Source organism: Palaemon carinicauda, chromosome 11 (genome assembly GCF_036898095.1).
Source record: "Palaemon carinicauda isolate YSFRI2023 chromosome 11, ASM3689809v2, whole genome shotgun sequence".
Classification (NCBI taxonomy): Eukaryota; Metazoa; Arthropoda; class Malacostraca; order Decapoda; family Palaemonidae; genus Palaemon; species Palaemon carinicauda.
This window is the reverse complement of record NC_090735.1, coordinates 116,064,591-116,082,090: the sequence shown is the minus strand read 5'-3', so window position 1 is coordinate 116,082,090 and position 17,500 is coordinate 116,064,591. Positions and strand designations below refer to the sequence as shown.

General features: G+C 34.6%; 1 pseudogene; it reads left to right on the top strand.

The window, feature by feature from the left end:
- The window catches only part of LOC137649759 (protein Wnt-4-like), a 158,902-nt pseudogene that overhangs the window by 113,775 nt on the left and 27,627 nt on the right, over positions 1 to 17,500 (top strand).

Below are 17,500 nucleotides of genomic sequence, written 5' to 3'. Positions count from 1 at the left end.
TCAGACAACCGACCCATTAATGTATAAGGATAACGGTAGGAAAGAAGATCCCATTAAATTTTGAGTTGAAATACAGAGAAGTGGTTATGGGAAGGATATCGAACTAATTACATGAGATACAGATGATGATTTTAATCAGTTAGTCTGTGATAAATGGATTAGTTGGAGTAGTGTTGAAAGCATTTTGGAAAATTTTAGTTCTACACGTATAAGGGATTGGAAACTTATTCAAATATAATGTTCACTAGATACATATATCTAGTAAGAAAAAACATTTGATTAGATTTATAAAGCATAATAATATTTTGATTAATTTGTCCAATAGCTTAAGATATTCCATCTTATATTATAAAACTATTATTGACACATATTCTACTTTGTTTGAATACGAATAATCGTTAGATTGTCGAATGCTCCCGTAGGCCTACAACGTTTTATCAATTATGGCAATAATAACAAATACGTAATAAAATACCCTTGTAATTTCACCTCCTTTTCTGTACTATTGCACTTGAATTAGCATCTTCTATTCCTCGTAAGAGAAACAATCAAAAGGGGGATATTTGAACATACGGTAAAATTTTTTACCATAATAACAATAACAATAACAATAACAATAACAATAATAATAACAATAATAATAATCTCCCCTGTATAATGAAGAACAAGTGTCTGGCTATTATATATATATATATATATATATATATATATATATATATATATATATATATATATATATATATATATATACATATATATATATATATATATATATATATATATGTGTGTGTGTGTGTGTGTGTGTGTGTGTGTGTGTGTGTGTGTGAGCAATTGTAGTTAGGAGAGGGGGAGTGGGTACGAAGGGTTAAAGAGTAGGTTCTGTGTCTGTGTGTGTGAATACCTATCTAAATATTTAACCGTCATTTTTGTCGGTCGCGTACAATAATAATAATAATAATAATAATAATAATAATAATAATAATAATAATAATAATAATAATAATAATAACAACAACTCCATTTTAAATTCTATTACTCGCATGAACATACACTATATAATTCCACTTTATTTCTTACTTTTCATAATTAAGAAGACAAGGTATGCCAAGACAAAGATGAACGGTGTAACTTACTGGCGTTCTGTGCTCAACCATAGACTTATTAATAACACGCTATATGAGCAAACTTATCCTCCCTAAAGTGGAAAGTTTCTGATACAGCACTGGTTTCAAACATTGAGTTGTTTTCTCTTTTATTTAGATTGATAATAGATGGACAGAAGAGTACAAATTATGTTTATATGTGTGAGTGAGTGTACACATATATATATATATATATATATATATATATATATATATATATATATATATATATATATATATATATATATATAGATAGATAGATAGATAGATAAATACAGTATACATATATATATATATATATATATATATATATATATATATATATATATATATATATATATATATATATAATATGTATACTGTATTTATCTATCTATCTATATATATATATATATATATATATATATATATATATATATATATATATATATATATACACGTGTGTGTATATTTACATGTATGCAGTATATATGTGTGTTTGTGAATTCGCACGAATGTTCGTAACTATCTAACTATGTATGTACGTCAGTTATCTGTATTTTCACATAAAGCATAGTTCAACAATTCTTATTTTGAACAACATGCAAATACGTAACTGAATTATGAAATACCATATCGTGTTTATAGAACTTTATGGTTATGCTGTTTCCAATTGGAAAGATCCGTGGGCAACTAATGTCTTTTCTAGCTCCCATAGAAAGAAAAAAAGGGAAAGGTATAGAATCTTTCTCTATCTAGTTTGTAGATTAAATGTAAACAATTATTGTGCCATTCATATTTGGAATGTTTCATTTTAAAACGTTAAGCCATTTGATTATTTGGGACATGACAAGAGTCATGCACTAAAGACACAAGAATAACAGATACTTATACATACCGATAAACACGTCATTGATTCAGTTGCATATTTCACTCAATACTGACAGTGACATATTGTTGTCGCGTCATTCAAGTTGTGAATGAAACTTAAATACCACCAAGTAAAATGAGAGAAAAAAAGGGTTGTAACATTTCGCAATTTCACAACCTTAATTAACAAATTAAACTAAAAGGATTACCATTATATTGATCATAAAATTAAATATGGTAAATTCCTAGAATCTAGATTAACAAGCGTACTTCTCCAATTCTACATCGGAATTAATCAAAGTTTCAACATTTGCAACGAAATTTGTGTTGGGCAAAGAATATATTATATCGGTCACATCTGAATAATGGAGATCAAACCCACGCAAGTAGTGACTACTAGCGCGTCTTCAAAGGTCATCTCCTCCTTCGGCTGACCTTCGAAATTGTGCATTTGGTTAAAATCGGATTTTCATTCTCTTTCTCTGTCGGATGGTCAATCGATCGTGAATTTTATTTTGATGCGAACGATCGAGAAAATTCTCTCTCTCTCTCTCTCTCTCTCTCGCTCTCTCTCTCTCTCTTCTCCTCTCTCTCTCTCTCTCTCACTCTCTCTCTCTCTCTCTCTCTCTCTCTCTCTTTTAGAACTCTATTTAATTCGTAAACATCCTTACATTATGTTATCAGGTGTTGAAATAAGGGACAATTTTCTATCTCAAAATTTTTCGGTATCGTTCAGTTGTTTTCTGAAAAAAAAACTCAAAAACATCAGGATTATAATATTAAAGAAGATTTGGAAAATTGAACGATTAACGCTCATCTTACTCCCAAAAAAAATAAAAAATCAATTCACCTCGAATTCTACGGAGATACCACATCATAAGAGATAAATAAATGCACATTGCAAAATATCTTAGCATAAGAAACTTAATCATAGAAGCAAATTGCCTTTTATGGAAGTTTTTGATCTATTTCTCCCTTATTTATACATATCTTTTCCAACTAAACATTTTACAAATGTATTTTTTTTAGATTTATTGTTATTTTCTTAGCATTCACTTCAATTTAATTCAAAAGTAGGTTATAGATATTCTTATAGGTAGTAGGTTGGCTAGGGCACCAGCTACCCATTGAGATACTACCGCTAGAGAGCTATGAAGTCCTTTGACTGGCCAGACAGTACTACATTGTGTCCTTCTCTCTGGTAACGGTCTATTTTCCCTTTGCCTACACTCACACCGAATAGTCTGGCCTATTCTTTACATATTCTCCTCTGTCCTCATACACCTGACAACACTGAAATTACCAAAAAATTCTTCTGCCCTCAAGGGGTTACTGCACTGTAATTGTTGGTAAAGGTAGAAGAAACTCTTTAGCTTTGGTAAGCAGCTCTTCTAGGAGAAGGAAACTCTAAAATCAAACCATTGTTCTCTAGTCTTGGGTAGTGCCATAGCCTCTGTACCATGGTCTTCCGCTCTCATGGGTTAGAGTTCTCCTTCTTGGGGGTACACTCGGGCACACTGTTCTATCTTATTTCTTTTCCTCTTGTTTTGTTAAAATTTTTTATGGTTTATATAGGAGGTATTTATTCTTATGTTGTTACTGTTCTTAAAACATTTTATTCTTCCTTGTTTCCTATCCTCACTGGGCTATTTTACCTATATGAGCCCCTGGGCCTATAGCATCCTGTTTTTCCAACTAGGGTTGTAGCTTAGCAAGTAATTTTAATAATAATAATAATAATAATAATAATAATAATAATAATAATAATGAAATTTGTAAGGGGATGTATCGTGACCGCTGCATACGTGGGAGACAACGTGATTGGCTATGACGTCATGAAGGGGTGGGGTTTGTTTCGCCCGGAATCTTTGTGGCGAATTTTTTATTTGTTGGGTGCCCTGATATGACTTCCGTGAAAAACTATTTTAACATTCTTATTACTTTGAGACATTTTAATTATATATTTTTCTCGTATATAACTTTATTTGTTATATGGAATAACATCCAATTCGACAATACGTCTTTCACGTGGAAATCTATTTTAAAGGTGTCATTACATTTCGATTTGTGTTTTATTTTTTTTTTTTTTTATTTATTTATTTATTTTTTTTTTTTTTTTTTTTTTTTTTGCGTGCGTGCGTCAGACTGGGAACGAAAGGAAATGAACGAAAAACATTTCAAACAGCAAATATATTTAGAAATCCTCCCGAGATTAAGCTAAGTATCATTAACATATTATCCGGTATGCGTGACCATTATTTGAACATTTAGGTTTGCTCTTCTGTGATTACTTTTCATGGAAACATTTTCTATTTGCTTATTTTATGATACAGCCTAATTATTTTCAGAGTACAATTTTACTCCTTACAAGGTTCTACTTTTTCCAAAAAAAGAGAAAAGAAAACACTAAACTCGCTTTATTTTAAATGTAAATGAGGTTTCAATATGTACAGTTCTATTTAATATTTTACAAATTTCAAGATAGGTATCAAAGTAAGCAAACTTAGATAAGAAGAAAAAAAAAACACTTTCAAATCGATTCCCTGCCGAAATCAAACGAAGTACCGCCTACACCCTCACGCCTATTTACCCAGGACAGATTTATTTACATCTCATGACTTTTATCGACGCTTAAATTCCCATTAGTTCGACGTCGAAAAAGAGAAATCACGACGAAAGTAAAGAATCCTCTCGGCCACTCACGGCCGGTGTTTGCCGAATCAACAAGTTCTCATGCCTCTTTCAACGACGAGTCAATTATGCCCAGGTGTAGGTGTCGCGGCTTGTTTGCTAGGCTTCGGGACCCCGCCCGCCTCAGGTAAACAAGGCCATCCGCTGAAACAGGAAGATTTGTTCACCGCAAACAAGAAAAAAATCCGCATTTCTCTCTCTCTCTCTCTCTCTCTCTCTCTCTCTCTCTCTCTCTCTCTCTCTCACGCACACAATTACGCGGATTCAGTCTGAAACACACCCATTATTCTTATTTCCACTTTCTCTCTCTCTCTCTCTCTCTCTCTCTCTCTCTCTCTCTCTCTCTCTCTCTCTCTCTCTCTCTCTCTCTCTCTCTAACAATAACAAACATTCAACTTAGAGCACACCCATTATTCTTCTCTCTCTCTCTCTCTCTCTCTCTCTCTCTCTCTCTCTCTCTCTCTCTCTCTCACACACACAAATACACACATTCAACCTAGAGTACACCCATTATTCTCTCTCTCTCTCTCTCTCTCTCTCTCTCTCTCTCTCTCTCTCTCTCTCTCTCTCTCTCTCTCAACCATAGTCTTTTATTCCATTAGATTCTTCTTTTGTAGTTACGCCATAGTTTTGATATGATTGCTAAACTTCCCCACAACTTTCAGTAATCTCACAATATATCAATAAGGTTATCAAGGCAAATCTAGAATATATGTTCTTGTTGAATGCTTAGTTAATTCCCAGAGAGATTTAAGATAATATACATGGTTATAACTGCGCGGTCACAGTCTATTCTCCGCATTTTAAAACAAACAGAGAGAGAGAGAGAGAGAGAGAGAGAGAGAGAGAGAGAGAGAGAGAGAGATAGAGAGAAAGAGAGAGAGAAAGAGAGAGAGAGAGATAATAAATTCCATATTTCAAAAAAAAAAAAAAAAAACATGATAATAATTACGTAGTCACTGACAAGTCAGGCATTTCTTTTAAAACAGAGAAAGGGCTAATAGGAATTATACTGTATAAAGAATTTGAGTACAGTTATGACGAGAGAGAGAGAGAGAGAGAGAGAGAGAGAGAGAGAGAGAGAGAGAGAGAGAGAGAATATCTAAACTCAGCATAGGCAATCCCCTGGCCTAGCCTAATGTCTCAATTAAAAGATATATTACCGACCCTTAGCGTTAGTGCGAAGAAAAGGCGAAATTTATACCCATTCACGCGAGGGTGAAACTAATGAGGTAACGAACTTCGTTATAAGTGCAACCGCTGCTTGCCGGTGCATGCATTCAAGTAGCAGGACTCTTGAAGTGCGTGAAAGGACTGCAAGTAGTTGCGGTCATTAGATTTCCTGAAAAAATTCCTTCAAGGAGCAAACGATCCGAAGACCGAAGGCGGTATATTTGCGAGTGGCTGGCGTGGCGCACCTAAGGCACTGTGGCCCCTCCATGGGTGTATCAATAATAGATTCGTTTTGGTTATTTAGTTTCGCACTGGCTAGTTGTCCCTGGGCCATTCCCTTACGCAGGGGGGTCCCCTGTCTAAATCCCTTACCCCACCCAGGGACCCCCGCCTTTCTTCTTTTATTTTCTAATGTTCCCCCTTCTTTGTAATTGGTGAACTTTCAACCTTCCTTCATATTCCCTCTCTCTCTCCCCTTGTGGACTTTTGCGTGGAATTTGAAATCCCGTCCTTTCTAACAATAATCCATTATGTTGTGTACAATGAGTGTACAAAGTGATCGGGTGTTATTGTACACTTCGTCGTCGACATGTTTCCATTATTTTTTATTTACATTTTCCTCTTGTGGAGAGAGAGAGAGAGAGAGAGAGAGAGAGAGAGAGAGAGAGAGAGAGAGAGAGAGAGAGAGAGCAAACTGACACGTGTCTTTTAATGAAATCAACTAACAGGCCAATTAAGAAATTGATGTTTTGCACCTTTTGGTAACGAAATATATGAGCTTCAATTTCACTTTTTCATCAAGTTTTCTCTCTCTTCCTAAAGGTACAGAGAGAGAGAGAGAGAGTGAAAGAGAGAGAGAGAGAGAGAGAGAAGAGGAGGGAACGAGAAATATCTCATTAACTAGACAGCTTTTCTCTGATAAAAATGAATTGATAAATCGATTTAGTAATAACAAAATAATCCTCTACCTGTTATAACTGTTGCTATGGTCCTCTTAGGTTATTTTTTTTTTCGCAAATTTGTCAATAATTCAATTTTTTATTTCAAAACACAATTTTTCTCTCGCCCATTGCTTAATTGTTTCCATCATTTATAAAAGGAAAATGAAAAGCAATTGGACAATGCATTGTCTCTGAAAAAAATATTCTAAAATTTTATTATCTTAAAACAAAGCAGGAATTATATTAACAGAAATGCATTTAGTTATTTCCGAGTGAGAATTGATTTTATGAAACAAATGAAACCCGAGGTTACTGTCCTCAATAAGTAAATTGGAATATTTATGCAGGGGATTATATCATCATTGCAATTTTGATAAAGCTTTTAGGCGACAAATGCAATTATTTCATAATTTTTAGATCATTTCATTTCCTCTCCTCTCTTATTTCTTCCGTCTAGTGATTTTCCAATAGTAATATTCTTCCACTTTTTTTTGTCCAGAAAGATATTTACAGGCAATATTTGCGAAAATAAAAATTTAACAATCTAGGAAAAACCTTAGAGAAAAATCTTAAGAGTTAGAGTATTTATTATATGAACACACACACGAACGCACTTCAAATAAGCATGCATGCATGCAACATCATAATTCGTGTCCATATGGACATCATTTAAGCAAAACAATTAACCTTTTATTTTTCCTTTCAGCTGTGGGAATGAAAACCTCAACTTGCAACTTCCTTCTTCGGGATTCGCGAATAAATACCCGAAGGCAATCCAAGCATCTTTCCCGGGGTATCCATCGCGTTACCGAGGCTATCACGCCAATTGGGGGCAACTGGTCGATACCCGCATCAGCAGCCGATCGGATACCCGCCGGCAGCAACGAGTATTCGGGCACGGACAACAGATACCCGGAGAGTGACAACGGGTATCACACGAGCAAAAATATGTACCCTGGAAGCAACAACGCTTTCGTCAATAACGATCTCATCAGTGGTGACTTATCCCCGACGAGCACGGGGGTACCCACAGAATAGCTTCGCCGGGTATGGGTACCAGCAAGGCGGGATGGAATACCCGAATTTCGAGTATCCGATGATCTCGGCTTCTCCCAACGACGTCCTCAAACGGGAAGCTGGTGAATCCTTGGGACGCCGCGCTGTGGGATCACCCGCTGGATCCCGACGGTGTGTCGGACTATGGCAGGTCTCACAAGGGCTCAGATACATATTTGTTCAAGGTTAGTGTCAATTGGTCAACTTCCTGCTCTCTCTCTCTCTCTCTCTCTCTCTCTCTCTCTCTCTCTCTCTCCTCTCTCTCTCTCTCTCTCTCTCTCTCTCTCTCTCTCTCTCTCTCTCTCTCTCTCCCTCTCTTCCCAAACAAATAAAAAACAATTATTCAAAATTCTCATATCAAATATGGAATTCTGCTACACCTTCCATCTCTCATTTAATTTGCTATTATTCAATCTTCAATATTTGAATCTTCTTATTTTCATATTTGACACGTTTACCTTTACATCCATGAACATAAACATTTTAATGGCATCTTGAATCTTTCATTTGACTATAAGCGTTTCATAATCAAATTGAAATCCCTTAAGTTGTGCATAAATAAGTTTTTCCTAACATCACCGTAACCTACAATGTTCTTTGGTAAATGCGAACTCACAAGTGCTGGGTATGCTGTAACAAATGCCAAGGGTAAGACCAAGTGGAGATGTTTAGTCAGGTGAATTGTATTTGCAATGCTAATAGGCATTCGCATAAATGGTTGAATCTTAATCATCTGCATACTTTCCTTGCCTACTTGACAGCCTTCGATAATTCATTAGTTTGTTATTTACATGTTCAGGCTTCGTTATCAAAAAGCATAATTTATAACTCATTGAACTCATTTTCATTCATACTATTCCCTGCATTTTTAAATTACTTACGTTACTTGAGTTTTAAGTGCACATCTTTGGTTTGAAAGCCCATTTCAAATTTCGTTATAATTAGAAGAAAATGTTAAGACGTTCATACGATAGTCTCCGATTACAGTCTTTATAAAAGCACTTGGCAATGAGCCGCTAACATGAAAAAATTGTTCTAGTCCCTGACTGAAGAAAATTACAAAATAAAAATAAAAATCGAAGGGTGGGAGTTATCTGCGATTTAAGCATTAGACCCGCAACCTCTTACAGAGAGAAAGGTTAAAGGAGCCAGAAAACAGCAGAAAGGAGAGAATCCCAAAGCCTGGTGATGCTCAGAAATGGAAGAATGAACCTCCAGGATTGTGTTGCAGTGGAGGGAAAATTAGACTCATTTGAAGGAAAGAGACAATCATTGAACGGTTTAATGCTAAGAGGATGACTAATTTCTATCTTTCCTTTTGAAGAACCTTTGAGTAAAATGATCAACGTGTAATAAGTATGCCTATACCTTTATAGACCTATCCGAGACTAGGACTCTTGAACGAAAGCCAGTCTCGAGACGCTCTCTCGAACAGAGTCCATTTGTCATGCATTTCATGGGAGGACCTTAGTGGCAAGCATTAGCAACCTATTAATGAAAGAGATTACTCATTAAAATGTTCACAAATGATCTCGAGGCTAATGAACAGGGTAAGGACTGTGCAGTCATCGGGATCATTAGGCGAATTACCATTGTTGATTATGCAAGAGCAACCGTGGAGTCATAAATAATGCGGCGCCTGACTTCATTGCGGATTCCTTGAGAAGTATTGCTGCTGGCATGTAAAGTACTACGTACTCAGTTTATATCTTCGCCTTGGGATAGATTCAGATTCGCACGGAAAGCTGAAGTTAAAATGATAGGAGTCTAACTTGGTTGTCAAAATGATGGTCATTATACGGCATAGTTTTTCAAAGCGGATTACTGCCAATAGAAACATTTAGCCCATAAGAGTTGTCTCTTTTGTTGCTGATTTGACTCACTGTTTTTTTTTTTTTCCTCTATTTGTTCCTTTACTCATATCCATTCGTTTTATTTAACACTTGATTTGTTTATTTGTGTGACTTTTCACTTTATCACTCTTTTTTAACATTTAGCTATTTATCCCTTAAACATTCCTCTATACAACACTGATGCAATTTTTTGGATATCATTCCAATGAAAAACAGTTGAGGGAACTAGTGCTCTATTATTTTTCTCGTTTACAATGAGTTGTAGGAGCAAACCTTAGACGTGTGTATTCTGTTATTACTATTAATGTTCTTAAAAATACAGGCACACTGAAGGATCATTTTCTCCCATGCATACTACATGTATACCCTGAGTTACTAAGGGGAAAAGCCTTTTATTCCTTCCAAGAAATAAATGAAGAGAACATTGCAAAGAACCGTAACAGTCTTATTTTTCGAGAGAGAGAGAGAGAGAGAGAGAGAGAGAGAGAGAGAGAGAGAGAGAGAGAGAGAGAGAGAGAGACCCAAGGAACGAGGGCTATCTGACGTGTTTTAGATTGGATACACAAATGGAAGGTCACTATCATCGTAACATTTAATAAAGGATGAATATAGAAAAAAAATACTGGAAAATTATTGCATCATGGTAGAGCTCCGGCTCAATGCCGGCTAGGAAAGTTGAGTCTTCATTTTAATATCTGATTTGAATTTGCCAGAGATTTTAGCGAAAGATGATTCCAGAATGGGAAATTAGGATAGGAATAATTCTTTTAATGGCGACAATTGGATTTCCGTATGCCTTGAGATAGGGGCCAGCAGTACCTTTCTTGAGCTTGGAAAGGTTGAATTTCTAAAATAATGTTGATCTCTCAAAAAAAAAAAAATCTAAGTTTAACCTGTTTTGTGATCATATAAGCATATCCAAAATTGATTCACAAACAGCCGAGTTATTTATTATTTTTTCAGCGGTAATAAAATCCTGACAAATTACTGATTTTCTCTTCCAACGAAAGTAGAATCTAATGAATAACAACAAATATACTCGCTATGTCGTTAATGTGTTACCTAATTTCATAATTAGAGACGTCTAAATATTGCCATATTACAGATAGTGAAGAAAAGAAGTATTTTTTTTTTTTTTTTTCATAACAAAAGATCGATGGAGGAAAAAGAGTATCATAAAGGGAAGCTGTAAAGATTTTAAAATTCTATATCTTCCTTATGGAATAATCATGGAACCTTAAATATACGCTTCTTTTTACTGGCAGTTTTTGTATCCAATTTCATATCAATTGTGTTCCCCACCATCTGCCAAAAGTACTGGCGAAGATTATAGGCAAGTCCTCAACTTCGCTCAGGTAACCATTACTGCCCATTCCCCCCTTTTTTTTTCTTTCCTATCGGCAAACCTTGTTAAAATTTCATCGGGCCGTCTAGCCCTTTACCTTAAGTGGTCATTTCGTTCTACTTTTCCTCTTCCTCATGATCATCCACTTCCATCCCCTTGAGTAGAAAGGATCACTCAAGAAATATCAATTCGACTCTTGCGGGCTTCTGCGATTCCCTCGTATGGCATCGGCATAAGCTTCGCGCTCAACCTCAAAATCGACGCTCTTTTAAAAACCGAATTACTCTCATCCTTTTCCCCTCGTATCTTTTTAGTTTTCGAATACTCTTATTTTTGTTACTCAATAAGATTTCTGAAAGTGTAATACGCAACAACAGAAGGGATTAGAGCAAAGGAAAGGGGACACATTCTTGGTCTTATAAGTAATGGATTTAAACCCGACAAGGGGGATATGGCGTTAGTAATTTTCTTTGGAAACACGTGTGTGGAAAAAAGAATGGGGAAAACAGAATACTTAAATAAACCTCTCAAGTAAATGAATATATATATATATATATATATATATATATATATATATATATATATATATATATATATATATATATATATATATATATATATATATATAGGTATTATTGATATATATATATATATATATATATATATATATATATATATATATATATATATAGGTATTATTGATATATATATATATATATATATATATATATATATATATATATATAGGTATTATTGATATATATATATATATATATATATATATATATATATATATATATATATATATATATATATATATATAATATAAAACATCTTATGACTCAACCCCCGTTAACTGCAGTTATGAATGAGATCTATATCGCCTTAAATCATATAAGACAATCACATTCACCTTACAGGGTGCTTATTTCCTTCATTTGATACGCATACTATTAAATCTGCTTTAACATATCAATACCAATAGTATTATTATTACTATTATTATTATTACTTGCTAAGCTACAACCCTAGTTGGAAAAGCAGGAGGCTCTAGCCCAGAAAGGAAAAAAGGAAAAAATAAAATATTTTAAGAGTAACAGCATCAAAATAAATATCTCCTATACGATTAAGTATAATTATATTCTAGATTTGATTACGATAAAAGTGCGCTATTAAATCAATATCTGCTGCAGAATCTGATTTATATGTTTATTTAACCCTGAGATCGCGATAGGGCTGAGGCGTACGATTCTGATATCGATAAATATTTAAATTGTCTTCGATTTATACCTAGAGACGTCTGGCCATACGACATTTCTGCAAAATTAGTTTGGTGGAAGTAATAACATATGTTTGAGTCATTTCGTTTTTGTCGTATAGAAGAAGAAGAGAGAGAGAGAGAGAGAGAGAGAGAGAGAGAGAGAGAGAGAGAGAGAGAGAGAGAGAGAGAGAGAGAGAGAGAGAGAGAGAGAGAGAGAGAGAGAATGTTTTAAAAACTTATGGCGTTATAATGAAATGGGCTGCTGGAGTAAACTGGAATAGAATGATAATTGTGGATTTATAGTGATGGGGTATATACTGTATATCAAACCTAGATATGGATCCATTACTTTTATCTACTTGCGTTTGTTTCTTTTTTAATCGCATGTTTAAGTAAGGCAATTGCGATGCTGAAATATCTTAGTTAATTTACTCCGTTACTTAATGAGAAACTAGAAAGTTCTTTTGAAATGTGTCTAGTAAGATATTATTATTATTGCCATTATTGTTCTTGTCGTTTATGTAACCTACAAACTTTGTTTTGCTGAAAGGATTAGTACAAGAAGGTGGTTACTCTTCTGATTTTGCAACACAGGCTTTAGGATGAGGCTGCTGGACACACACTTAACTCCAATGATGCTTTACATCCCAGCGTTGCGTCACTTCGCTGATCGTCTACCAACATTGATAAATAAAAAAGGGACAACATAATTTTGCTACCTACTACTGTTAATTACATAGTATAACCTTGATTAAAGGGCTTTGCAATAGTTATTGATCGCATATGAGTCCCTATTTTTTTTTAAAAGAATACATATTACACACAGCCATTATGTGAACCCTCACATAATTTGCCTAATGAGATTATATATTCGCATTAGAGTTAATAAAGCAGGGTGACTATAATAACTCCCAAGTTCCAAGGCAATCAGGTGTATTCGTCACAGTACAAAAAAAAAAATATTTAAAACTCCAATGAATAGCCTTCAGCATCATTATATTGCACACTGAACGCTTCCCCAAAACAAAAGCGATTAATCACATGTTGCAATGAAACGGTGCCAGTGTCTTTGATGGTGACAATATGCGCTCAGGTGTCAGATTAAATCCCCTGCAGTAGCAATAAACGCTCCAGTCTCACTCAAATATCCGGTAAATACACAAACATCCGCACAGATGCTCATACGCGCCAACATATTACATGCGCAACGTTTATATTCTATACGATGGCAGGTTAATGAACTGGGAAAATACCAAGTGACATCTATTCTCATTTTCAATATGTTCCATACTCTCTCTCTCTCTCTCTCTCTCTCTCTCTCTCTCTCTCTCTCTCTCTCTCTCTTCATATATATATATATATATATATATATATATATATATATATATATATATATATATATATATATATATATAGGCCTATATGTATATATACATGTATGTATGTACATGTCTTTATATATATATATATATATATATATATATATATATATATATATATATATATATATATATATATATATATATATATATATATACATATATATACATATATATATATTTATATATATATGTATATATATATATATATATGTATATATACATGTATGTATGTACATATCTTTGCACACACACAGATATATATATATATATATATATATATATATATATATATATATATATATATATATATATATATATGTACATACATATATTATATATATATAGCATGTATGTATACATCTTTACGTATATATATATATATATATATATATATATATATATATATATATATATATATATATATATATATATATATATATATATACGTACATATGAGTTGAAGTGTTTACTTTAGCTCTTATACTTATGTATTTGCATCATTACTTATCACCAACTTTTTTAGTATTTATGCTTTATGCATGTAAAGATACTACAGCTAGAGAGTTATTGGGTCCTTTGACTAGCCAGACAGTACTACAGTGGATCCTTCTCTCTGGTTACGATTCATTTTCCCTTTGCCTACTCATGCACCGAATAGTCTGGCCTTCCTCTGTCCTCATACACTTGACAACACTATGATTACTAAATGATTATTTTTCTTTCAATGGGTTAACTACTGAACTGTAATTGTGCCATAGCCTCTATACCATGGCCTTCCACTGTCTTGGGTTAGAGTTCTCTTGCTTGAGGGTACACTTGGGCACACAATTCCATCTTATTTCTCTTCCTTTTGTTTTGCTAAAGGTTTTTATAGTTTATATAGGAAATATTTATTTAAATGTTGGTGTGTTAAAATATTTTTTTCCTTGTTTCCTTTCCTCACTGGGCTATATTCCCTGTTGGAGCCCCTGGTTTTATAGCATCCTGCTTTTCCAACTAGGGTTGTAGCTTAGCAAGAAATAATAATAATAATAATAATAATAATAATAATAATAATAATAATAATAATAATAATAATAATCCAAACATCTTACTGCCAAAAGACAGATATGTTAATGAAGTAAATATATCAGATAATATTTATCTAATTCCCAATTATCTTTCATAATACAATTTACATAAACACACCACTGCAGATATGAATAAATAATTCCCATCGACCAATGTACATGTATGTGGGAAGTGGACCCTCTGATGTCGTCTTTTATTCTGCCTTAAATAAACTGGGTTGTAAATGATTACATGTTAGTTCACCCTACACCCTTTCAGTCTATGGTTCCATAAAGGCCGACTAGACGCATAAACTGGAAAATCCAATACTTTAGGCATATGTCAATCGAAGGTTGTGTTTATTCAGTTCGCCCAATCAAAAAAAGGGGGCCCTGTATCGCTATCAGTTCATAAAGTACAATAATACCGATAGATATTTTGCGTGTAAACACACGTTTTACAGCGATTGATACACCTATTTGCCTGAGCGATGCCCCTGCCGTGGTCGTGTTTACGTACATTTGGGAATGAATGTCCCGGCTACTTTATACGGACTTGGCGAGAAGGGGTCGTTGTAAATTTTTTTTATGACGTTAATGGTTGTAATTACGGACACTCGACGATTTCGCCGAAAATAAAGGTGAAAAATACCCCGTCGTATTTAGCCGAACCTCGTTGGATATTCATTACCAGCTAACATACCGGTGTCAGCGGTTGTGCCCTTGCTTTTTTCGAAAAAAAAAAAAATAGTTTCAATGTGTCTTTGTCGTAATTTTTACTTTGTTTTTTAATACTCCTGCCAAAAAGCTGACGAAATATGAATATTTTTTACTAGAAATTCTGGTGGAGGATTATTTCTTTTATTTAATCAATCGGTGGCAGATCAACTTTCCATTTTCAGAACGTATTCTTACAGTAGAAGTAGTAAGACGCATGTCAACATCCAGTCAGTCAATCAATTGGCTAATAACTAGATCATATGTACACCTTATGTAGCTTCATGAACACCATCTAAAAAAAAAGAAGAAAATCAATTACTTAGAAGAAAAGAAAAGGAAGGAGAACTGAACACGTACATAACTGTTTCCTAATCTATAATGATTAATAATTAGTATTTTGATTTTAATACTGCCAACAGCGTGTATTACATACATTAATAAAAACCCGACTGCAAAGCATTAAGACATTCAATAACTCTAGATAGATTTAGGAAACATAATATTGATCAGATGTTTATGAATGTTTGAGACAAGAAATGTATGGTGGCTTTCCTAATGGCGTATTCGTTGGAAATCGTCTAGCAATATGTTCTACCTGTTGTTGTTGAAGATTGCCTGGCCCTTGCGGCCAGACACGGGCTCTTGCACTCTTGCAGCCCGTAGGTGTTTTGGTAGGATTTTGGGCATAGGTAGTTCTGCAACTTTTATTTTAGGATTTGGGGGTAGGTTTTTTTTTTTTTTTTTTTTTTTTTTTTTTTTTTTTTTGATGGGAACAGGCAATGGTTTCATGCTTGTTTAGAGAAGGAAGAAGGTGACAGCGGGAAGGGGATATCCTTCCCAAGAGCCCACTGGCTCCAGTCTTTAGTTAGAGAGAAAGAGTTATAGTAGTGAGTCCCGATAAGTAGGAGAGCTCGGGAAGGAGTTGAAAAATTTTAGTTGGAGATATTGGTATAAATGAAGTAAAAAACTTCGTAGTGGTTTAAGCTTAAGTTTAGGTTGAGGAATAGTGTGAGATTTCAGCTAAGTGAGAGAGAGCTGAAAGGAGAGAGTTGTTAGCTGCTTGAGTAGTAGAGAAAGGATGGAATAAATATTCCTGTACCTGCAAAATCTAAAACAAAAATAAGAATAAAGAGTTACTTTTAATTGTAGTTATTGATACGTCTATAGATTAATGGTTGAGAGGGATACTTGAACTGAAATGAGAGAGATTGCAAGTGGAAGAGAAGTTAAAAATTCGGTGAAAGGGTTGCTTAGGTTGCAAATTGGTGCTGTTACTACGTTATCTCGGTGGAGGATAGCGGAGAAAGGCTGAGAAGGCATCAACATTGGCAATTATGTGTCTGACAACTGCTGTTGCAGTTGCAGGATTGCTGGAGTTGAGATCCTGTCGAAGTAGGCTCGTTTCCTGATAGTGCAATAGGTAGTGCTGTAGAGGTTCTTCTGTGTCTTGATCACAGTAATTGCACGGTCTTATTGGTCTATGGTGGGTTGCTGGGTCTTCACCGTTGTCCATGATGATTTGCCAGCTGCATAGATATCCCAGTCGCAGTCTGCAAGTGATAACTGCGATCTGGCGGGGTGTTTGTCTTGCAGTTGGGTGTGGTAATAGGTTGGTAGCTTCAATGTACCACTTTGCAGTTTCTGCTCTAAATAAGCAGATTCTAATCCACATTGGAGAGCCACTGATGAGTCTCATGGTGTTGTTTTGCACCACTTCTAATGATGCTTTTTGTGTATCAGTCAGTGTGGTGAGTGTAGTTGCTGCATAATCGATGAGCGATTGAATTGCTTGTAGGTAAGACAGTCTTAGGAGGCTGTTTGATACTCCTTGTTTCAGGGAGGTCATTCGTTTCATGGCTGATAGACGAAATTTTGTCTTCTCTCTGAGGTAGGTTACTTCATTAGCTGGTGATAAAGTTTTGCTAATGATTACCCATTCAATGGCTTCGCCCCTCAGAGTAGAATTCTGAGGGTTTTGCGGGTGTCTTATAGCCATGGCTTTGGTTTTGTTGGTGTTGATCTTTAGACCAAGGTTGTT